The following is a 25787-nucleotide window of genomic DNA, read 5'->3' as shown; positions in this document are numbered from 1 at the left end:
TAAACTGGAGATTTCTTTCCCTGTAACCCTGAGTAAGGGGCAAAAATAAATAGAATTGGTGATTTACTGTCAGCTGCAGTCTTTTGCTTTTTATCTGCTTGCTTGCCTGCATCAAGGTGACAAGCAAAGTAAAATCCTGTTTTGGTACAGCGTAAGATCTGTGGGTGCAAGAATACATTGTGCTCAGGGCTGTGATTTTTTTAAAAATTATACTCAGAAATTACAAATTCTGTGGCTGTCTTTATTGTCCTAAATTATTTCTGGGATCTGCTGACAGACAGCAAGAACTTTAATTTAGATCCCTGCTCTGCCTTCACTATTTCTGATTAAAAAAAAATAAACCCACTCTTGGCAGGGAAATACTGGTGCTGGTATTCTCCATCAGGCAGGGTCTCCTCTCCACCGCCGTGGGCAGAAGGCAGTGGTGCCCGTGCATGCGCTACCCTGAGCCCACTCACATGGCACAGCAGCAGCAGGAGAAAACACAGAGGGCTTAAGAAATGGCTATGCAGTCTGCATTTTAAGCTGTGTGGCCACGGCTCTGAGGCAGCCGCTGCCTGGCAGCTCTTGGCAGCGTGCACGGTGGCTCTGGCCAGGCTGCACAGGGGCTGTGCAGAGCCGGCAACCTGACGCCTGGAAATAACAGTGATGACAGTTATTACAGTCAGCAATGAAAGCGCAGTGTTTCATGTTCCCCTGGATTTCAGTCATTTATTCATTCTGGGCTTTTCCATCTCCTCAGCACTCGGTAGAGACTTGTGGCGCTGTCACTAGCTGAGGGTGTGCTGCCTCGGCTCCCGAGCGGGGACTCGTGGGGAGCGATGGGGAGTGGGCCCGATGCAGGGAAGGCAGATCACCAATTCCTGCTGTGCTGAGGGCTCACGCTGAAAGAACAGGAGGGCACGTCTGGGGTCACGCAGCCCTCCCCAGTTCAGGGAACTCATTTCAGGTTTTGCGCTGCATCCAGCGCTTGGCTCCGCAGTCAGCTATAAATGTCAAACCAAGACTTGCCATAAGAGGTGCTCACCCAGTGTACTCTTAGTAGATCAGCTCCGAGAGTCAGTGCAAAACTTCGGCCCAAACATTTGCAGAGGATATTTTGCTTTAGTTATTATCATTATTTCTCTTCTATGTCCAGCTTCAAGCAAGTTTTTAGTGTGCATCAAACATTTGGCAAGTGAAGCCAAAACCCCAGTGTTGAAGTTCCATCACAGAAAATAAGTTTTCTGATCTCTTTTAAGCTTCAGTCTTATGATGCCTCCTAGGTGCTTTTCCATTCCAGTCATTTGACTGTGTAAGTGAGAAAAAACAGTGACAGTTTCAATTTAATGTTGCTAACAGAATTCAGCTGGTGACTAAGAGACAGCCACTTTTTTTTTTTTAAAAAAAAAAAGATCCTAAATACTACAGCAATAGCTGAACATTTAAGAAAATATATTCCTGCTGTTGTTAAATCTAGTAATGATCTCATTTGGGAGGTAGGCACAAATCTCTGAAATGCAAAGCATCAGCATCCATTTCAAAGTTGAGCGTATTACTCATGGAGGGAATAGAGTTAGTAGGCTTCATGACGACTTCTGCCTGAGTGTCCTTCATTCCTCTTGGCACCATAATGCAAGTCACTTAAAATTTCAGTCTCAGGACTAGAAGATAATGGTCACTTCATACAGACTCCCTACACAACAGCCAGAAAGTTATTAGGAGTGATAATTGTCACTGTATTTCCACAATGTATATTTCATTTATTTTTGTTATGGTTCTTTTTATTCTAACCAAAACATTTGCATAGTTAAATAATGAAAGCCTCTGCCTGCTGGATTTTTCTTTTTACAAAATAGGCATAGTAAGGTGACATAGGTCAGTGTGGTGGGTTTTTTTTGGCAATATGCATGAATTTTTTAAGTGTGCTTGAGTTCATGAAGTCCATTAAAAAACACTGACTATCTTCTCCATGGAGAACCTGTTGGACAATGAAGAACCAGAGAGAGCTTTGCTGAGGGTGCGGAAAGTCTTCCTGGTTACTCTTATTGAACTTGGTGGGTGACTTCATGCTGGTTGAGCTAGAGGCCAAGCAAATTTTTTTTCCACTGCCAAAGCAGCAGCAAAGGCGAGGTGGAGCTCCCCATCGAGCAGGAAGCTGTGCAGTCCCGTTACTCTGTAAATAATCTGCCACAGTCCTGTCATTGCTCCAGCAAAGCCACTGTTGAAGGGGAGGTTCAACAGCCTGTGACTGTGTGGGAAAGAAAATGCCAGGGAAACTCTCCTGATCTTGTCCTGTAGGTTTTATATCCCCTGTGGCATTTTACAAGGACATGTTGTAAAGCTCAGAGGTCCCACTATTCCAGTGACTGTGCTTCTAAACATATCAGAAATGGTCTTTGTTAATTATCCGTGAAAGCCATCACAATTTATCTCTCTGCTTTCCCTTGCCAAAACCATCAGACAGCAGCCATTCTGCATCTGTGTTTTGTCATGCAGTGTAAGCTCAAAGGCTGAGAAACCTTTACCCACTGAGAGTGGTGGGTAAACTTACACTATTTACACTGAGCTGCTCCTGCAAGGTGGGAGAAACTTGAGTTTAATTTGTGCCAAAGTCCTTGCCAGGTGACATCCTAATAATAGTTCGTAATAGTTACCTGTGGCCCATGCTGATAATGTCAGCTATACTGACTTTATCTCCACCAGACAGTTGTTTTACTGAATGAATCAGACATGTCACTGTGGATTTTTATTATGAGAGAATGAGAAGAAATTGGTGTGAATGCTTTCCAGGCTAGTTATAGGTAAGCAGAGTAAATGATTTTTAGCACCTTCACTATCTAGAGATACTCGTATCACTTGCAGAGAGACAAAGGGAATGGAAAACTGTGTTATTCTTGTGTTACAAACGCATTTCTCAGGTACGGTTCTTGGGAATGAAGCGTGGCACAAAAAATCCACATTAAACTCCACCTGCAGCCAGCATCCCCCAGAAGAGTCACACAAACCCCTTCAGGGGATCAGTTCCCACTGCCACAGGGGGTGAAATACAGCCTATGCTCATGGTGGGAGCTGACAGTGTCCAGCTCAGGCTGAATCAACCCACCTGGCTCCTACACACCCTCTACAATAGCCCCCTCCAGGGCCCTGGGGCAATGGGTGCCACTGCTTTGCCTCTGGGTCCTCCCTGCCATCCTGCCCCAGGGCATAGGAGACACAGCACTCCGAGTGGGGCAGAGGCTGGGGGACATCCCCATGGTGGCTGGGGAGTGTTGCGTTTGTCAGGCTGTGCCAAAGCTGGGGTGGCAGGGGGAGCGTGGGGCCTGAAAGGCTGCGTGGGGCACAGTTCGGGTGCCTCAGGGAGGGTGCTGGGCTCAGGCATAGGGGAGCGCAGGAGACAGCTAGAAACATTTTGTAAACCCACTGCTCCACTCATTATTTCACAGAAAACCAAGCTGTTAGAGGAAGCAGAAAACGGTACGCTCAACCTCTCCTCCCTGCTGTGTGAGTGTAGCTTAGCGCTGCTTTTTTAAAGAGAGGCTTTCAAAGCAAAATGAAGTTTCAGAAAAACAAATCAGCTTTTATGTTTCATTTTTCCTCTGATGCTGTTGGAGAAAGGTATGTTTGAAATGAAGGATCTTCACGAACCTGGTTCCCCTTCTATGTTTTTTGACTCTCTGAAGCGAATTTGGTTCATTTGAATCATAAAAGAAGGAGACACTCAAAACGAAGTACAGGGCAAGCAGATGGAAAGCCTTGGAGGGCACGCTTGTTCAGTGCTGCCCACGAAGCTTTCCTTCTGCCTGCATGTAACCTCGGGGATGAAATGCCAGCTGAACTCTCTGTAAGACAGTGTACTTGGAAATGTAAAAATATTTTGATCTGTATCATATCCCTGCTTAGGTACCCTCACTATGGGTGTTGGGCACACAGTGGCCTGTTGCACAGAACTGACTCAAAGCCCTCTGGTCCAGCATTATGATTGCTGGTGACAGCCACAGGATGTTAGGAAAGATAAACTGGTTGTTTCCTCTTAGTAATTCTTGCCTTTAATTCTTAACAACTGGTTCCAAAAAAAAAAAAGTTAAACATATCACCCATACTAATCTATGCTTAGAAATTGAGGCTTACAGACAAAACTTTATTAAATAGAGTCCTCCACTGTGGTATTTGACAAAATGCATGAGTTCAGTTGGCACATATACTATTTGAAGTACAGTAATTGATTATATTGAGAATAATACCAGTGTTTATACTAGTGAGGACTTCTGAGGATCAGTCAAATACTCCTTGCTTTGCTTTAGCAGATATATGCTATGGCAATCCCTCCCTGAGGTAGGGGACACTTTGTTCATCACTGTTCCAGTGTGTTATGAATTATATGAAAAAAACCTAGGCGTTATGCAAAACAGATTTGTTCCATGTAAAATGAATACAAAAAATCGCGCTATGTCTGCTTAAAGAACCTTGTCATTTCTCTTGTGAAAAATAAAAATGAAGAAGGCTTAGTTCTGTAAGTGACATGCATCCAGTATATCTGAACTGGGCAGAATTCAGTTCCAAATGGGAAGCAGGGAACAAGACTCCTCCCAGAGCACATGTAGCATTTTTAACTTACTTTTTTGAGAACAAGCAGCATAAAGCTCTACATTTCAAAGGAGGCATCAGTGCAGATCTGAAATAAGAACCAATATTAATTGAAACTGACTTTCTTCAGCAACAAGTTTTGCACTTCTATCCCTTACTGGCCTTGTCATGTTTTTTGTCACCAGAGCAAAGCATGAGATGACTTGCTGTTACAGCTTCTGTGAATCCATCCTGCTTTCAACTGTTAATAAAGAAGCTGAGAATATCTTGCTCAAAACAAAAACACCCCCAAAGCTTCTGGCCTTATACATACATGGTTATCTTTTACGAGACGTTTCCCCTCTGGAGCTCGAAAAGCCGTGATATGAAAGGCTGCGGCAGCTGTCACTTTGGTTGCCGGAGGTTATAGCCTCCTTCTGGTTTCACTGACTTCAGTCCCCCTGAGCACCCTTGAAAGCATTGACTGAAACCGCCACTACAAACTTTGCTGCATTCGAGGCAGGAAACGAAAAGGTTATGCTGGGGAGGAAGGGTGATGATGGAGGTGGGGAGGAAAGGGGAGGTGGAAGGAGCTTTCTCACCAGCTGCTGCCTCCTCCTCAGCCAGCCATGCCAGCCCTGACACCCCTTGACCTCATCATCTGAATGTGCATTTCCAGTTAGCTTCTGGGGACTCTTCATGTGCACCTGCACTAGCTGATGTGCACTGGCCTTTGAGGGAAGCGAAAGAGCAGATTTCAGGCTCCCGATAATACGGTTTTACTTCAGCCATAAGGAAAAGAGCATAAGAAGGAAGAAATGGACGGGAACTGTGATAAATTAAGATGGTATTTCACAGCAGCCTGCTATCAACCAAAGACTCTGGCCCTGTTTGTGATAACATTTATGTTTTTAGACTCCTGATTTTTGAGGAAGTCACCAGAGTAGCTGAAAGGACTGGGAAGCTGCCATACGAGGATAGGCCGGGAGAACTGGGTTTGTTCAGCCTTGAGAAAAGGAGGCTCAGAGGGGATCTCATCACCCTGTACCAGTACTTAAGGGGTAACTACAAAGAAGATGGAGACTCCCTTTTCACAAGGAGTCACACAGAGAGGACAAGGGGGGATGGACACAAGTTGCTCTTGGGGACATTCCTATCAGACATGAGAGGGAAATTTTTCACAGCGAGAACAGTCAACCATTGGAATGATCTCCCCAGGGAAGTGGTTGACTTGGCCACGTTGGACACTTTCAGGAGTTGCCTGGACAGGGTGCTGGGCCATCTTGTCTAGACTGTGCTCTTCCTAGAAAGGTTGGACTAGATGATCTCTGAGGTCCCTTCCAACCTGGGATTCTGGGAGTCTGTGAACAGATCAATCTTTGTATTGCTAAGGCATTGCAAAACATTAAGCAGTCAGTATTATTGGAATAAATATATGTTGACAGCTCTTTGCCCAGAGAATTATTATGCATGCAAATTTGAGCCAATGTATTGGCTCCAGAATCCCTGTGCATTAGTCTCTCGAAGCAGTGGTGACATGATCGAACATTATGGATACTAACAGGCTATTACACAGGTTGCCTGACCCACAAATTGTACTCTGAAAGTGCTTGATATCAGCCACAATAGTTCTGCAGCATACAGCATAAATCAACTGTGCGTGTGAAGCCATTCCCATGCTGCTTACGCGTGAAATATAGGGAACTCCTTGGGTTGCTTCGCTATTGCACCCTTTTTAAAAGCCTCAGAGCAAGTAGTATTTTTCTCAGGGTTCCTGTTACTGGCCCCTCAAACTCTGTGCTTTTAATGAGGCACAACAGCATTCACGCTTCATCTGTGGCAGCACCATTTAGACCTTCAGTCCCTGGTGGCAGCATAAGAAGCCAAACCTGCCTTTCAGGGTTACCCTTCGTACGACATGTCTGCAGAGCACAAGGCTGTGCGCCCCCATAGCGAGCAGCAGGCTCCCACCAGCTTGATACCCTGGGAAGCACCCACCCCAACTGTTTGTATTCAGATGTAGTTATTCACTGAGTATCTTGCCAGCAGTCTGAGAGGATAAGTAGGGACTTCGTATTCAAAATCCTATACAGGTTGTGAATTGCTAGCAGGCAGGAAAATGAGGACTCTGCCTCCCGAGAACTGAATCTGTGTGTACCAAGAACTATTTCCTTGCTACGTTTTTCCATCAGACTCAGTACTCCTCAACATAAGTTTCCATAGGTTTGAGCCTCAGCACCTCTCTTGGCAGAATGGAGCCGATACACTCACTTTGCACTCCCAGAACAACAAACGCCACAGGGCAGATGTTAGATTCATGGATTGATCTTTTCTCATCAGTGGGAAAAGCATAAGCTTCCTGTAAGACAGATATTTCTACATTCTCCAGTCCACAAAAAAGAAATATAAAAAATGCACGGGAGTATGGATGGAGTAAAGAGACAATAGAGGGTATAGTCAGATATTTGATAAATATATTTTATTGTCTCGGAGGGCTTTTATGGTTTCTACCTGGGACTAGGCATGCTTTGGCTATGCAAAATGCTTGCCAACACTGAATTTCTGAACTGTTTGTGGAAGGGTACATGGCTAGATAGCTTTAAGGAGGGAGAGCGGCTTTCCCAGATTTGTGAGGTTTTGGCACTTCTGATATTAGGGGCTCTTTCGTCAGAATGACTGGGAATGTTACAGTAGCAGCTAAGCCAGTCTCACACTCATCATTTTTATAGTTTCACCCTACTCTGAACATTTCCATTTCTGAGTGCCAGGTGGCATGCAGGGGAACTAAAGGTGTTTGGCGATGCAGGGTGGCAGACAGGCGCGTGCGTCAGTCCATGTCGCAGGGAGGCAGCAGTCAGGGAGGACCACGAGGCTGCTGTGAGGACAGCCCTCGCACAGCAAGTGCGGCACCTTCGTCAGGAAGGCTCTGAGCAGTTGCACCCTGCCTTGCAGGTTTTAGCAGAGGAGAGAAACTGTGTGAAATGGAGAAGAGCAGTGAGGCAGAGGCTAAGTATGGATTTTCACACGGGATATGCGAGACTCGACAGACTCACTCTGTTTCTGGGTACCTGAGCAGTGTTTTTCACAGCTGCAGCAACCCTGTGGCAGGATCAATGAGACTGCAGATGAGGCACGGCTGCTGCCTATCCGACCAGCGACAGCTAACTGAAGCCACCTGAACCTGGGTGCCCACACGTCCCACTCCACCTGCACCTCTTCAGCAACCCAGTCTAGCACAAAGGGATGCTCCCCACAGAGGACTCTGTGGATCCAGCCTCTTGTTTCAAATCCAATTGTAAAATGGTATTATAAACCTCTGACATCCATGTTATTGTTAGCAAAAGGGTCTTCAAGTACTTCTAACACCAATTCATTTACCAGCATGCAGCTGCTAAGTGGGCATACAGCCTGTTGTTTCTGCCGTGGGCCCCAGCAAGAGTATCTAAAATAGGTAATGGGTGGGCAGCAGCACAATTTGCAGCTGCAGGGGCGCACAGGCTGACTGGGAGAGGCTCGGCAGGCTCACGCTGCTGCCCACAGGCACTGCTCTCCGGGGACATAATTACATCAGTGTTATGAGGGGGAAGGGATAACAATCCTACTGTGGAAGCAGAGGCAATAAACGAGAGCAGCTGTCTCCCTCAGTGGGGATAACAGACAAGTAGAAACTGCCAGAGAAAAGCAGAAGAAATCCCCTTCTGTGCCACTTGTGTTGCACCAGCCCAAAGAGGACTCTTGACCATAGAGCTGGCCTCATCACACCCACGACTTTTTTCTTACCAAGATACTTTTGCTTAGCTCTTCTTGCCACCGGATTCACTAGTGTCTCTCTTTTCCACTTCTCTCCAAGTTATTTCTTTGCATAATAGGTTCCTGTCCCAAAAGTCTGCTTCTTCAGGGCCCAGCCCACATCCATCCTTTCCCTCTTGGTCTCCCCAAGAATAGAAGAAGCCCACCTACAGTCTCGTCCTGATCTAAGTGGCTTTTTCTAGGTCAGGAAGCATTCCTGAGTCCTTATGCTTCAGCAAATCTTTTTCATAATACATTTTTCATAATAAATTTTAAATTTTCATAAAATATTTTCCAAATAGCGTCTTGTCTGAGTGAAGACAACAAAGCTATAGCCCTGCTTCAGGTTAATAAAGCACATTTAAATGCCTCACTGAATGAGGACCTTATTTTCTACAAACATTTTTTTCTTTACCCCTCTCCTATAGTCACTGATTTCTGTTACAGTTTGAGATACTTCCTTAGCATTGCAATAAACACTGTATTTTTTCTGCCCTTGGAGCAGCATATTGGGTATTTCTTGTGTATTTTCTCTCTGTCCGTGTTTGTGTTAACACACCTTTTCTGTGTAACCAAGTGAAAAGAAACGGATTTTTAAGCCAATGTTGCCCTCTAGTGAACAATAGAATACATACACGCCCCTCCACTTTTTGGAAAAGAGATGAGCTGCAAGAGAGCTTTGAGCCTTTATTTTCATAGAGTGGAGCTATGGCATTGAAGTTTTGGGGAGGAATTCAGCTGAGGCTAGAGGACTATGTGGAGGCCCAAGTACTGAGCCTAAAGTTTTATAGGAGCGCTGAGGCAAAGTATAGAGCCAAGGTTTAAAACGCCGCCCTTGTCAGGGCAACAGGGACCCACTGTGGGCATTACTCCAGCTGCATGGCTGAAATTTCCTCCAGGTACGAGAGAAATGATACGAGTCCTCCAGTATAACCTGGTCTCCCCTCTGTGTGTCCACATATAACTGGCCTCCAGGCACGAGAGAGCTGTGCATCCCCTTAGGCACTGCTTCCAACAGCTGCTCCAATGCGCCACATTTGCCCCTCTAGCCACAGAGTGCAGAGGGCTGTTTCCTAACAGGAAGCCTCTGTGGTACATGTGGCCTTTGGAGGGGGAAAGGTTTGCTGTCCTTGGAAAAAGGAGTCCTTCTTGCAACCTATTGCTTTTCAAACCACCAGGAAGTCACTGCTCATGAAGAGTACCTTCTCACAAACTGTTAGTGCAAAGTGAGTGCAACCTCCATTCTTATTTTGAAGAATGAGCAATACTTAACTGGTGGGTGATGGTTTCACTGCCCCCTGCACGGTGACTCCGGTTGTCTGTTAGGACCTTGCACAGCAGAGGGGACTGGAAACATGACCGAGTCCTGCTCTTTGTTGAAAGGGTGGACAGTTCATAGCTAAAAACCATCCACCTGAGTGCAAGAAAATACAGGAGGCTAGTACTGCCATGCTATTCAAGCAGCTGTGAACTTAGACTGGGATGTTACAAATCAATGCAGAGCACTTTCCATAAATATTGAATGCTGGAAGATAAAGACAAGGGAGAAAAGCCAAGGCCAGTAGGAAGGAAGCAAGCAATAAACCCAGTAATTGTCTATACACACAGGCAGAGTGTATGGGAAATGAGCTAAAAGTGACATTACGGGAAGGAAATTATGACTTGACTGATAATACAGAAACGTAATGAGATAAATCAGAGACCTGAAATGTTAATATTGATGGATGCAATCTGTGCAGAAGAGACAAAGAAAAAAATGAGAAAAGGTGGCACTGTACATCAAAAGCTTGTGTGCAAGCTGCACAGAATACGTGGATACTGAAAGAAGTGGTAATGGTGATTTTTTATGAGTCAAGATGAGAAAGAGACTATAAAAATAAACATAGAGGTATCTCCCAATATAGATCATTGACTTGGAATTAAAAGGCTGATAAACTGTGTCTGAAAAAGATATCAGAGCTGATGGTGTTGCAGAAAGATGAGTATGATGGAATCACTGTTACTATACTGACATCTGTTATACATACAAAGAAGAATATTGATTATCAGTGCACTATGGAAAAGATTCCCACTTTCAAAACGTCACTGAGAAGTAAATTCTTCCTGAATCCACCATTGCCCTCTAAGAAAAACATCCTCAGAAGTAGTAATTCATGAACCACTAAAGTTCATTGTATTGGTCCCAAGCTAGAGTCTTCACAGTCTGTGAAGGTGAGACATACTTATAATGATAAAATGATTCTTTCTTGAGGTTCTTATACCCACAGAATAGTCTACAGCTAGGTTCCTTTCTTCTTTAAACTTGGTGGCTCTTAAAATCAAAGGTAAAAGTATTAATGCTAGATTTAGAAGATGTGTGCTGAATCCTTTGGCTTGCACAGGAATAATCCTCCTATAAGACTGTAGGTTATTCCAGGTTTAGGAAAAGACTGTTTTTAACATTCTTTTTGAAGGTATTTCACTTTGCACAGGCTGAGTATAAATGCAGAGCGAGGGTGATGCTCTGGTGAAAGGTTGGAGTGCTTGTCTGAAGAGGAAAGGCTTGGTTTCTGGTCCTTGCACAGCTGAACATCTAATACAAAAAAACTCAGTAGAGCTGAGCTTGAACCCCATGTTGCCTTCTTCCTGTTAAGTATTCAATCCATTAGGCTTTTACTGGCATCAATGAGTTTATATAATTATTCTGAAGCCTGACTGCCTTTTGAAGAAGAGCAGCCAGCCCTTGTCTTCTTTCATCCCAACACGCTTTGCACATTGGCTTTGTTGCATATTCCTTGTGATGGCTGAGACCCCCTCAGAGCACTGAATTCATGTCTCCAAAGCTTGGTTAAATGCTCTGTGGGCTAGGAAACTGGTAACAAAGTCATCACTGAGATGTCACCACCAGATGTGTGCTGTGTGATGTCCAGTGGGTCTTTGAGAATGCCTGCTAGCTCCAGTCCCCAAGAAATGCGCACACAGACAAACACACACTCACCCCAGCAGCATCTTACCGACAAAAATCTGAGACCATGTTCAGGCACTTCCGAGATTATGAAAGAGATCTGGGGGGCTCTGAAAATCTGGATTTAGCTAGCATTGGCTTTTAAATAGTAAGCAAAGATTTCTGGCATAAGTATTTTTAAACTGCAAAGAGTAAGAAATTAATTGTTAATTTGGCAAATGGAATATTTATATTGCCTTACTCTGATTATGATTATTGTGATAGTTTTTACTTCTACGTTAGTGGTTACAAACAGGTAGAGCAAGAAAATTGTTGTGAAAGAAAGTAAGAAGATCAGTTGTGAAATAGAACAAGAGAGCTGTAGAGGAGAGAATACAGTGGTAATTGAGCTGCTTGAATGATGAAGAGAATTATTAATTGAATACATTACTTGATTAACCGCAGGAATTATTTCCAGCTCCTGAATACTCTTTCATCATTTGGCTATATTTTATAGAAGAATACGAAAATGTGCTCAAGAAAAACAGAGAAAAGAATACTAGAAAAGAAGGGAAAGGAGCAAAGAAGCATAGAGGCCAAGTTCCCATTCTGATTTCTTAGTATTGCTCAGGCAAAGTAAAGCAGCCATAAATCAGGTTTAACCGATTAAGATGGCTTTATAGAAGCTTTGCATCATCTGAACAGCACAAAGTAGGTAAAAGCACAGGTAAATCTAGCCCTCCTTCTGGAAAGGGAAGGAATGATGTCCCAAGACCAGGGATTAACACTAAAATTTGTAAATGCACAAATAGATGTTATCAAGGAAATTGCAAAAAGACCAACATAGAAATACTCTCAGGTCACCACTGAAAAAAACCCCAACAAAACAACCAACCACAAGGAAAAAAAAGAGCTGAAATTTAAAGAGAAGGAAGAAGAAATCATTAAGGCTAGTGCACAGTAGTACATAATGATTATTCTTGTCTGCCAATAGCACAAGTTATTCAGCTGACATTTTGTGGTATCGCCAACTTAAATCTGCAGGTAGCAAAATTATGAAGAATGCTTTCATTTAAATAGTTACAGTTCTAAATTAATTGCCTTCAGCTACATTTCTGCCTCATTTACGTATGTTTTCACAACTACTTGCTTCACGAAACTACTTTTGGAGAAAAAATAGAAAAGCAATTCTTCAACTGCACCTTGAGGTATTTCAGAGCACCAGATTCTGTATGTGAAGCTCGACATACTGACACAGCAGGTGTTGGAGTGTTTGCTGGAGAAAAGAGCCGAGGCGGTATCAGGAAACCTATCTGACCTCTTGCAGCCAAAACATCTTGGTCAATTTGGGCTTATTTTTCATTAACCCATAGGTGAACATGTCTGGTGTAAGTCCGAGTAACGTATTTCAGCAGCCAGAGAAAAGCACAAATCTATTTATGGATATTCTGCGCTATGATAAATTGGCTTCATTCACTTCATGAATAATTTCTGGTTAATTCCTCCATTTGAACCATGTAACATAATATGGAAAACTCTGCTCTATTTAAGATTTGTATCAGAAATTCAGATATGAGTCCCCTTTATTTTTCTGACATCATCATGTTGTTCCTTTTATCCAGTTAAAGGGGATACTCTTTTATTTTTGTGATAGAACAGATCAAAAAATGCCTGACGTAGTCCACAGAACTCCACTCCAGTAAGCACTATAAAAACACATACCAAAGAATAATGCTAGTCACAACAATTTTAGAGTTTAAATAGTGAAGACAGACAACCAGCTAAAAATGACATCACTAAGAGCTGAGATGAAGAGGCCAGAACTATCAAGCGGGACAGCTAGAAATGAAACACAAGCCCCCTGATTCCTAAGCCAGTGTCTCTCCCCTAGATCACACCACTGCTTTCACGAGATTACTTCAGAGCTTTATACTGAATCCCAATGACACAAAATATAAAGCCCTTCCTATTTAATGTTTCCTCAGCTTAAAATAAGATTTATATGTTCCTGTACAAGCACGAAATATCTGCTCTAGGAAACAGTGTTTTAGCCAGGGTGAAGACAACACTATTTCTATTTTGTATGTGTCACACAGTAAGATTCTATTACTATATCTTTTAGTGATTTTTATAACTTGTATATAGTATTTTCCCATCATGCCAATAAACAAAAAATAACCTCCCCCAGTAAGGTTCAGCTTCAATTACCCCATCATAACAATATAAAATTTTATTCCAAGGTGAAATATGACACAGTCAACCATTGGAATAATCTACCCAGGGAAGTGGTTGACTCGGCCACATTGGACACTTTCAAGAGTCGTCTGGACAGGGTGCTGGGCCATCTTGCCTAGACTGCGCTCTTCCCAGAAAGGTTGGACTAGATGATCCCTGAGGTCCTTTCCAACCTGTGATTCTGTGATTACATCTACCTTCTGCAGAATACTTCCAAAGACAAGACAAAAGAAATTATTATAAAAAACCATATTTTTATTTGGATGTGTAGGAACTGAGTGAAATACCAGGATAAATTTGGGTGGAGTAAAGGATAAAACATCAGCTCTGCATCAACCCCATCACAGGTTGTGCCTGAACGGCAGCTGTTCACTTTTAGTGTTTATGTTCTTAAGCATAAATTACTGATGCAGCGTGGAAATTTCCATGGAAATTACACTCACCTGCACTGTGGACTAATGACTTCCAGAAAGCTGAACTGAAGTCAGACACTCTTTGAACTTCAAATATAAAAAATCATGTGGCTTGGAAGATGCGCTTGCTCTCTCTGGAGTTGTACAAGAAATGGTTGATCATCATCTCAGATAATAAATAATGATTAGGAACAACAGGAAAATAAAAAGATCTGCAGCACTGTGCTGTACAATATGTAGGCCAGGTCCTTACATCACAGCTGTCATACTTGCAAGACTGTGAATAAAGCCAAGAAGAATAAATCGCAGTAAATCACTGGCTCAGGCTTCTTTCTAACTTGGGTTTACTCCTTTTTTTTTTAATTTTCTTTAAATTTTATTTGTTTGCTTGTTTGACAATGGAAATACATAAAGACCATCTGTCAAACAGAATATACTGGGGGGTCTCATCCAGCAAGATGCTAAGTCTTTTCTAATATAGAGGCTGTGAAAGTACTGGGTCCTTAAGCAAGAAACGCCTAGGAAGAGATTAAACCATGCAATGCTTTATTACTGGGAGCTGGAGTAGAGGGCAAAACGTGTATGTTTCTGCCAATGCACTGCATTGCAAAATCTAAATATAATAGGCTTAGTACCAAAGTCAAATTTAAACTGAAACAGAAAAGCAACGTTTTCTCTGATTCATACCCTGTAAGTTACATCTGTAAGGAGGTTTTAATGTAGGTTCATAGCAAAATCCAATAATTGGCTCTTTGTATAATCACAAAGGCCTAATCCCATGCTCATTACAGTAATTGATAAAACTCTCACTGACGTCAGTAGTGAGGGATTGAGCCCTAATACAGCATATTGGATTTTGGACATATGTGTCACATGCGGAAGTTAATAAATGAAAGGCACAGCGAAACATACAGAAGCTACTCAGAAGAACATATTTTCAAAGACTGAACACTGTGTCCTTATCTCACAGACACACACAGGCAGTGAAACGGCTGATCCAATCCAAGACCCCTCCTGCTCCAGGATAATGGCGATGCCCTTAGTCAGTGATGGGAGATGTAGCGAGGGAAAGGGAAAGCTTATAGATGTGCTTTAGCCCAACAGGGTAGAAAACACACTTCTCTAAAATGGTGGGGAAAAAAAATGAGAATGCATAATAAGTTTAGCAACCACACAACAAAGATGTTTTTGCAGAATCACATGAGTTAATTACAGTATTGAAGAAGCAACCTCCGACTCCATTCTTGAAAAAGCAATTCTACAGGCACAAAGACAAAGCTGAATAAGGGTTTAGTAGCGTAGGACCAGCTAACATGCTGAGCATAGTAACCGTAGCTTACCCAGGGTAATATTTTATGACCAGAACACTTCTCCTAGGTTAGTAACTGCAGACCAGATAGTTTTCGAGTGTAAAGAGATGAAACAGCCTGGACTTTCACTGAACAGTAGCAAACTAAAGCAGCTATAGGGCTATTAGCACCAGTAAGTTGTGGTTTACACTTCAGGAGCTCCTCTCAAACTCTTTGACTTCTCTCTTCATCCTCTGCCTTCTTGTCTGAGACTCTTCCACCCAGTGTGGTTTTTACCTTTAGCCTGATAACACATTTTCATTCCTCTACTTGCTCTCTGTCCCCAGCACACCAGCTGTGTCTCTGCAGTCTTTATTTTCGCCAGCTGAATTCAATCCAGCTTCTGTAGTAGGAAGAATTCTGGGCTTAGGTAAAGTAACAGAGTGTAAATTCATTTATGTAGATATTTTTTGTTTAGATTAAAGACAGAAGTCAACCTGCAAAACTCTGACTTCCTTCTTTAATATTAATAGTTTTGTTATAATAATGCCTAAAAACTAACTGAAAACAAAGTTCCACTGTGCCAACACTGCATAGAAACGGTCCCTTTTCTGAACCTCTAGTCATATGAATGATCTTTGGCACTTCTCCTCCCATGTCTTCTATGCCCGCCAATTTATAAAAACTAGTGTAATAACTGTCTTTTGTTCCTTCATACTCTGTGAATAGGAAGCTAGTCTCATTGACAGTCACAAAATGCCTCCTCTCTCTCACTTTCAATCATTCATAAAACCCATAAATCCCACAATCAAATGCTTTTGCAGGATTACACCCACACAAAACCAGACCAGGAATTTAGGCTCCTACTGACCCAGAATTAAACCATGCAAGCGGGTTCACATCTGGGGATTTGAATTCAAACTCCTTCCCACAGAAATTCAAAGAGGATCAGATCTGAGGTTCTGGTTTTGCACCATTTCTAATCCTAAATAATTTTCACTTTATCCAAGCCTCAGCTACAGAACTGTACAATTTTAATCAGGACACTACTGAAAAATTTGAAAGTGAAAATAGGAAGCTGAGAGTGACATTTGCAGCCACTGCCATTCATTAGTAACACATTTCATATCAAGTAGGCATTGAAAGAAGCTCATTTTTCTCTCAGTCTGCTTCTGCACTGTTGTGACTACTAATTTCAGTGGAGCTATCCCTAACTCACCCTAGTGCATATTGGAAAAAGGTTCCGTCTTCAAAATGGGAACCAACGTGGTCTTATGTAGGCAGCATTAATTCATGTCTGCTCTCTGTTTTTTGACAAAAAGACAGGTTTTATTTCTTCCCAAATTTTATCTTTAAATAATAAATTGCCTAAGTCAAGCCCAGTGAGGACTTGGTTTTTGGTTGCTCAGTGCATTTTCTGGTTTATATTTACTGTCATGAGGTGTCCTGGTTTTGTAGAACACATTTTACCAGGAAAAAAATTAGGATTGCCATCAGACTTTTTAGACGTTGCCTTGGTTCAGTTTGAACTTGAGCACATTTTTGAGTTCACTAAATAAAGCTTCTTTCATCAGCAAACAGGTCAAATGTGACTCTGCAGCCAGCCATGGCACACGGGCAGCTAAAAGGGCCGCATCAATCCTTGAGGCCATCTGACTCAGGTAAGTGGATTTACAGCCGAGATGCCTCATTCTGCCCGCTGCAAGAGGGCAGACTCAAACAGTCGCAGCTTACAGACAGAGAGGCAGAAAGGGTCCTGCCACTTCCCATATCAACACCAACAGATATATATAAAAACAGTAATTTAAATCCAGGTGCAAACCAGTAACTTTTCAGTTCAACCCGAGTTCACGGCTTAGTTCCACTGAGCATGGGAAGAAAGCAGTTCTCTGCCTCTACAAATAGATAAAACCTCCAGGCTTGCTTGGTAACAACATAAGCGGGAAGTTTTTCCCAGATCAAGCAGAAAACTCGCACTTCGTCTTGCGAAGATGCAAACTAGTTTCCTTGACAGGAACTCATGTTTGATCTGTTTAGAAGAACTCTGTTGTTAACAGTCTGAAGGCAGCACTGTGCCACGCTCAAGGCATCGCCCGGCTATATCGAGTCGCCCTCACGGAGGGCAAAAGATGGGCTGCGGCGCACACCGAAAAGGGCCGCTTGCTCTTTCTGCATCCCCTGTTTAGAAGGGAGATTCCTCGTTGACTGAGGCCGACCACAAAAAATTATTCACTCTTAATGAGGAAGGAAACCTCTGACATACGAGACAACTTATCCAGGGTCCAATGCTGAGGTTCGTCACGGCATTCCTCTCTGGAGCAGGCCCGTTAGTACGGTTAGACCTCGGTGCGGGCGCTCACCCAGAGGGCGTGCGGCATGCAATTCGTTTTGAGGAGAAACTGAAGAGGAAAAAAAAAAAAAAAATGTACAATTCGCCGCTGCGGGCGTGTTTGTTTCGCCGATCCAAACCCGCTTTTCAGCCCTCCCGTGGGGATTTTCTCGGCCGGCCCTGGGAGCAGGGCCCCCCCCGCCCCCGGGTGACGCCCGGGCCACGCCCGGGCCCGGGTGACGCCCGGCCCCGCTCCCGCCGAGCCCCGGCAGGGCCGCGAGGGGGCGCCCCGCCGCCGCCGCTCGCGCCCGGCCGCCGCCGTTACGCCGTTTCGGGCGGGCTGAGGGGCTGCGGGGGCTCGTCCCTGCCAGGGCCGGGGGAGCGGGGCCGCTTCCGAGGGGAGGGGGAAGGCGGCGAGATCCGGGGCGGCTCGTCCTCTCGCGTTCGCACGGATAATCCCGCGGGTGGGGGGCGGTGTCTCCCGGGGCACCTCGCCCCGGTCCCTCCCGGCTGCGCCACGGGGAGCGCTCGCCGCCCGCCTGCCGCAGTGCCCCTGCAGCCGGCGGGCTCACCCCCGCCCCCCGCGGGAGCCATCTTCTCCGCCCGCCCCGGTGCGGCGGCTGGCGGCGCGCCCGGCAGCCCCGGGGATGCCGCTGACCCGGCGCCTCGGCGGTGGCCGGCCCCGGGCCACCCTCCCGCTGAGGAGGCGGCCCTGGGGGTGGCTGCGCTCCCAGGGCAGGCAGGCGGTCGTTCCTTCGGGTCGGGTTGCGCTTGGCTTCCCTCATTTTGCAAGCTTGCGAATTTCGTGGTTGAGCGACGAGGCTCTGGTTACCTCGCTCTGTTGCCCTGTCCTCCACTCCCTTTGGCATCCATGTGCCTTGCTGGCATCCCTGCTAGCAAGCATCACCCGTCAGTTGGACAGAGAACGAAGGTGCCAAAAAACTAAGGCATCCTTTCTGCAAAAGAATTGTTTGACCACCAAAATATCCACTACAGGGGCATGACAGAATTTTTCAGACAGGCTCAGGCGCTTTTGAAAACACTGCTACTTGTGTTTCCCTTGTTTAGCTTGTACGAACCCATGATACGCTGGGCCAGAACAGCAGTTATGTAGAAGAGCCAGGAGTTGTTCTAAATGCCAGTAGCACATCCTATCCATCCCTCTGAGGGCAGACCTCGTCGCGGTCTGCAGCTTCCTCACAAGGGGAGGAGGAGGGGCAGGTGCTGATCTCTCTGGTGACCGATGACAGGACCCAAGGGAACTGGGCAGGAAGATGTGCCAGGGGAGGTTTAGGTTGGGTATTAGGAAAAGGTTCTTCACCCAGAGGGAGGTGGAGCCCTGGAACAGGCTCCCCAGGGGGGCAGTCACAGCGCCAAGCCTGACGATAGTCAAGAAGCACTTGGACAACGCTCTCAGTGACATGGTGTGAATTTGGGGTTGTTCTGTGCAGGGGCAGGAGTTGGACTCGATGATCCTTGTGGGTCCCTTCCAACTCAGGACATTCTGTGATTCTCTTCAATGATCCATCCATCAGAAGACCTCTGCTTACAGAAGAGTTTCATTACCACCAGCAGTAGCTTGGATTTTCTCTTTTTTCCTAGCAATATCGCTGAGCTTGGCCAGTTGGACATCAGGCCCAGCCGGACACCTTCATTGTGGTTTGTGCTGTGGGTTAGGTCACAAGCCCAAACTGATGTCATGCAGCATACCAAAAACCTCTCAAATAGTTACAGTCAGGTGTTTTCCAAGAGTGTGTATTTGCCTAGGCTTTTGATGCCTGTTCCTCTGCAGCTTGCAATAATAGTTTAAATGTTTCTCACCTTCTCCCATATGAGCAGAGGTGGCGTTTAACCACAGGAAAGTGGTGATTGGGTAATGGTTTGGATACAATTTCAGAAAAATATGAGCACAAAAGGGTTAGAGGCAGCAAAAGCAGGTATTCTGCCTAATGCCCTCAGCTACCATTAAGAAACATGAAAATCTAATTGTACTGAATGGAAATGTACATCTTCATCACTGATTATGACACGGAAGAAAATTACTATATGATTGGCATCATAATGGCCAATGTTGAAATGTGATGACACGCCAATATGATGTACATCTCCATTAGGGATGATAAATCAAAGGTTATTCATTTGTGCTTGATTTATGCCTGGGAAATGCTACCAAGGGAAATCTTGATTTAAATCTCTGAAGTCATTAAAAAAAGCCACGCGTGCCCTCTTCTGGCAACAAATGAGAACTGTAGGCCCGGCAGTACTTTGCCCTGTTGATTTTTATTTCTGTATATAATTTAAATTTTCGGTCTTTCATTATCCCTTTCACCACCACCACGGTCTGTGATATTTTCAGTAATATAATTCATTGTTCTTTCTTGTATTTTATCTTCTGTTTCAGAAGCAGACTGGATAGCATTTAATCCGGTGAAATCTCCCTTCTCACAACCAGAGGCCTTAGTCTTGCTGGTAATCTTATTCCAGGAATAGAGCAGAAAACTGCACAAGGTCTGTGCGCTTTATTACTGAGCTTGGAGGAAAGAATTCCTATTTTCCGAGTTAGATGTGCAACACAGCCTCATGGGTATATTGAGCCTGATCTAGACCACATGAGAAAAGACTTATTAGTGAGACTGCACTTAAATTCTTTGCTGAATTGTTGGCTTATCCTAGGCAGCTACTCTATAGCTGCCTGTATTAAATAGCTGCAGAGAGAAGAGTGGAACAGAGGATGAGAGGGAGAAAATGCCTCAACCTCTTGCCTGCTACTGTCCTCTGTGCCCCCAAGCCCTCTACCCACCTTGTTTTTCTTGTGGACAACATACCATGCTCCTTGTCACTTGTGATGGTATTGAAGCATCAGCTCTGACCTCTGTTACATACAGGTAAAGCCACAATCTTTCAGCTGCTTATATCACTCCATCCCCCAATTCTTAAATCTTCCAGCTTTTAAGATGCATCTTTTCCCACTCTTTCATGCCACTAAAATTCTTGGCTAAGTTCTCATTATTTAACGTTGCTGCAACGTCCTTTTCTCTGGCCTTGACGCATGCAGCCTTGCCTTTGCCCTAATCATACTGCATGCGGCTGCTGTTGCTTCAAAGATCATTTTCCTAGCCTGTCTCTTTGAACACGTCACTCCTGCCTTGACATCCCTGCGCTATCTCCCCCCCTCCCCTATCTCGCATCAACATAAGCTGCCTATCTTCATTTTCAAGGCCCCCTGAGACCCTACCTATCATCTCTCATTGTCAGGAGGCAGGAACAGGGAACAGAGCAGCTCTAGTAACTGCCCTGCCTGAGCAGACATCCAGCTCTGCTGTGCTCGGTTCTTATATACCTTTTTAGAGCAGGATGTGGGTGAACAGGATTGGTCAGGAGAAAAAAAGGGGGGGGTGTGGGGTGTCACTGTTAATGGCAGTCAGGAATGCAGGCAGCTGTGACATGTAAACGCGGTTACAACCTTAAAATGGGCCATCTCCTTTTGTTCAGAGTCACCATCCCCTTGTGTTCATCTCAAAGCAAGCTCTTTCTTGTTTTCTCCTCTGTGGTCTCTCTCATACATGGAGGGTACCCTGCATAAACGCCTTCAGATTTATGTTGGTAGCTCTCTACCTTTGCCATGACGTCTACAAAAGCTTTTGACAACCTTTAGACTGCTAGTGAGGTAATACTGCTGTCAGCCACACTGAGCATTCTCCTTTCCTCTATTCTCCCTCTGTCTGTTTGTATCCGTCTGAGGTCTCTTGTCCTCTCTTTAGTTTGTAATCACTTTGGGACAGGGCCGTCATTTTGTTCGATGCTTACACAGTGCTTCAGACAATATTTTTTGTTAGGGTTCCTGCATGGTCTAATAATACAGACAATAAATAAAAACAGTAACAGCCTGCGGCAGGTGCTCTCTTCTTGCATAGACCTCACTGATTTCAGGCTGTGGGCTGAGCAAATTGCATGAATGTGGCTTGGGTCTTGTGGGTAGCTGAGCAAAGGGCAGAAACAGAAGAGTGGTGCTGTGTGTTCCATTCTAACGTTGGCCAAAATGCCTTTAATCAAAATCCCTCCTCCCCCCCCCTTTTTTTTTTTCTTTTTTTGTTAAGCAGTGTAGAGCAGATCCAGGGGCAACCTTTTAGCTACATGTCATTTTCTTCCAGAAAAGGGCAGGGGGGAAAGAAGGCAAAAGTTTATGGGCTTTTGTTTCTTTCTGAAAAATACCACAGAAGGGCTATAAACAGCAGGAGGAAGAAAAAATCCAGACATTTGAAGATCCTTAGACCTCGCCTCTTGCCCTTTGTACTTGGTAGAAAACTACTTTAAAAGCCTAATCCTTAGCTATTTTTGTAGCCAGTAGTAAACAGAGTCTTTGCCTTAGTCTCCTACCTTGTAAATGGAGCATCTCTAACTAACACAGGGGCTGTAACCCTTTTTTTGTAAGTCCTTTGAAGATTGACAGGGATATGTCATGAATTGTTACTATTCTGTGATAACTTGAGTTCAGTTTTATTAGCAAAGTCAAAGCTTATTTGATTCTACTACCTGCTCTGACGAACTTCCAACAATGCCCGGAGCTTGCAAGAGAGAAAAGGGGATATGGCTGTATCACAAAACACTCAAAAAGGATTCTCTCTGGCTCTGAATCACAGCATTATCCATAGACAGCTCTCTTTAGGCTGATATAACTCATAAAGTGAGCAACCTTTGGGATCAGATCAGAATCCAAATTACGCAAAAGTGAGTTAAAGTACCTTAGCAATACCAATACGACACAGAACCTCAGCCTGTGTGGTTTACAGTACCAGCCAAGAGCAGACAGAAAAGAATTACTGGGAGTAATAAAGCAGAGTGCAGCGTTACAAATTCTGTATCAAAGTACTGGATAAATAAGATGAGTATCAAATGGGTTATAAAGCACCTGTATGAGAACCACAGAAAGTTGAAGTTTTAGTCTGAGCCATGCTTAGGGTGACAGTAGAGCCCTGCATTTTATTTAGCGCCTTTTAATCTGCAAGCTCCCAAAACACTTTCAGAATAGTGATTAAGAAACTGAAGGCATTCTATTGTGTTTCATGGCATAGTCACTGATGATATTAAAATATAAACACATGATTATCACCTCTGTCAAAGCTAGATATAGTACCACTTGTTGAATTTTGTTTCCCAAAGAGATTCTTAATAAAAGACAAAAAGAGGCGCAAAAGAAGACCACAGGAAACAACCATGCATGAGCATAAGAGAAGCCAGGATGAGTAACGGGACAGATAGCGTGATGCAGTAGACAGCTGTAACACAAGATACTGGATTGTAAAGTCAGGCTCATCCTCAGTGAGAATGCTTTGCTCATTGGTACTGAGCCCCTGCAGAGCCAGCAGTCCGAAGAAGATTTCATCCTGAGAAAGAGCACCCAAATTACTTGAGAACTTAAAGCAATGCAGCCTCTGTCAACTACTCTGAACTAAGGCTTAGGAGGATCATCAGGTTTATGTTTATTGCCGAAATATGACCGAAAGTTACACACCTGAAAGAACACAAACGCACGAGAAAAGAGAAAATATAGCAAAAAATAGTTCTGTGAGAACTTAAGCATAACGTTTAGATATAGCCTTGGTTTAAGTATGAGAAACAGTCCGCTTCTCCAAAGTCACTCTTTTAAATTCTTTTCCCTGTCATATGCCCATCTTTCGTCAGCTTTAAGCTGACCCTGGTGTCTGTAACCTGGCTCTTTTTCTGTCCTGATTACTGTTGCTAATGGGCAGGCTCAGGCAGGTCTTGACAATTAAACAGCAATATGGCGTTGTTGATGTCACGGGGACCATCCCACAGTGACATTCAATTGAGGAAATATGGAATTATATTTATTATGGCCTGAATGGTTTGGGGGGGGGTTGTTTGGGTTGTTGGGTTTTTTAGTTGGATTTTTTGCAACGTTTGGTACATGGGTTCTAGAAGTAGAAGAAAACACAATAGGTGAAAAGCAAGGCAGTTAATACGACCGAACAGGCATGGTAGTTAGATGGTACGCTATGGGCCAAAGTGAAGGCATTTATTTATTGTCTCAATCAAATGGCAATATAAGCGTTTTCTTTTTCCCATTATGTTATTAGTCTTATAACATGGAAAACATTTTCTTTCCCTGTGGAACTCCTCCAAGTCAATCCACCCCCATAAGGAAATCCAACCTTTAATACTTTGTAATAAATAAAACATCAGGAGTAAAGATACACAACAACACATTGTGATGAATATTACCAAAAAGCATGCACAGACCTGTTCAATAATGTCTCTTTGGAAAATTCCTCTCCTGATGTATCTAAGCACTTAAGAATTTAATATCTGAGCACCTCACAATCACTAATGGATTTTAGTCCCCCTTCACTCCAAAGGCAGAAAAGTATATTGCCCTTTTATGGATTTAGAAGCGAATAGTCAGTGACTTGCCCAGGGTCATATGTAAATCTTTTGGTGGAAGTGGGGCTTGGAGTCGGGGTTTCTGTGTCCTGGTGCAGTACCTTAAGCCTTCTTTTTACCCATTAACAGATCTGCATCATAACATTTAGGAAGGGTCTGTGTGATGCATAATGCTCTTTGGCTTTCTTTAATATCCCAGGTTCTTCTAGTCCTGACTAATCATCAAGAAGAGTTTGCTATTAGCTTAGCCTTTAAGAGAAGCCGCTCTCCTGTGCGGTATACATTTGCCCTGACCTTAGGAGTTGTACGCAGCCCTACAACAATTTGCATATTTGCAGCCTGGCAAGGTTCAGGACCAAGGTTTGCAATGTATTTTATAGCACCTTGCTGCATATGGCTTGGTTGGAAAAATCTACACAATCAACGTGATAAAAAAACAATCAAATAAAAAACTTCCCTCCAGCCAAGACCTAAAAGAGCGGATGGCTACTCAGTCGATTCTACACCCATATTTAAGTTGTCTAACCCCTACCTAAGGGAGCACTTAAGCACTTTAGCCTTAAATGCATGGGCAATCACGTTGCCTCAGGGTGGGGAGTTGGGGGGAATATTAATCTGCTTTGCTGGGTCAGGACCCTGACCCGGAGTCCGTGGATATTTGATTCTTCTGAAAACCAGGCCATTTCTTTAGTGTTTTATGTGGATTTGGGAGTCTAATTTTAGGTAGTTGTATTTTTTAAATCCAGGCCTAAACACGCTCCCCATAGGAAACGCAGCATCTCTGATATTTGGGTCAGAACGCTCCCACTAGGGATATTTTCTTTAAACCACTGGCCAGCAAAGAAAGAAGCCAACCAGAACAACCGCCCCTGCAGCACCCTCCCCCCGCAAGCCTTTTTTACCCCCAAGGTTAGTTTGGGTCCCTGGGTACATTTTGAATGGCTGTTGATACAAAGTCATGCTCTTTTCCTTTTCATGCCACTTATTTAAAGAGGAATCTTGAAGCAGTTGTTTACTGCAGCAATGCTTAGGAAGAAAAAGAATAGCGAGTGTATTTTCAAATGCCCTTAGCAGCTTTCTTTTTATTTTGCTCTCCAAGCCCCTGCTATTCAAGTTCTCTTCTCCTCAGAGCACTAACAGCTAAATTGTTCTATGCACACAGCTCCCATTAGCAAAAGAAGGAGTCATGCACATCATTCCCATGAACCACTTTAACAGTATAGTCCTGTGTGACAAGATGTGCCTCAAAAAGAAAGGATGCTAGATAAATATTAACCACACAGTGTTCTCATTTTAACATACATTTAAAATAGCATTTGCATTTTTAAAATGTACACTTTTATTATTTGGCATCAGTCATCTTTGTCTTACCAGTTTAAGAAATTAGATATGCCACAGCATAACAAATCTGCGTTAGAAGCATGGGGTTTGCTGTTTTATGTTGGAGAAAAAAGGGGGGGCCTGACGTTTGAATTTACTGTCATACCTCAATAATCCACAAACCCTAATTTCTCAGCAATGACTTCGTGTCCTTCGCTTTACATTAATTGCATTGAAATTTCCATCAATTATTCAACCTCTCAGTAGTCACAACTCATTTAATATCTCTTGCTCCATGCAGACAATCTGAGGTCTCACTGTGCTTAGATTCTTATATGGACAGACAGCGTGATTTCTTTACAGGGCAGAGACTCCCTTGAAATCCTCCTGCCTCTTGAAAAAGGTTCAGTTTAATATGAATTAAAGTATGCCTCTGACTAACTCTCATTAGGGAAGCATATCAATTTCATTGATTGCATCAAAATCAAGCTCAAAAGTATAATCACAAATTTATATACTCTCGTTACATAGATTCAAACATA

Source organism: Phalacrocorax aristotelis, chromosome 4 (assembly GCF_949628215.1).
Source record: "Phalacrocorax aristotelis chromosome 4, bGulAri2.1, whole genome shotgun sequence".
Lineage (NCBI taxonomy): Eukaryota > Metazoa > Chordata > Aves > Suliformes > Phalacrocoracidae > Phalacrocorax > Phalacrocorax aristotelis.
The sequence above is the reverse complement of the archived record's forward strand: the minus strand, read 5'-3'. Positions refer to the sequence as shown.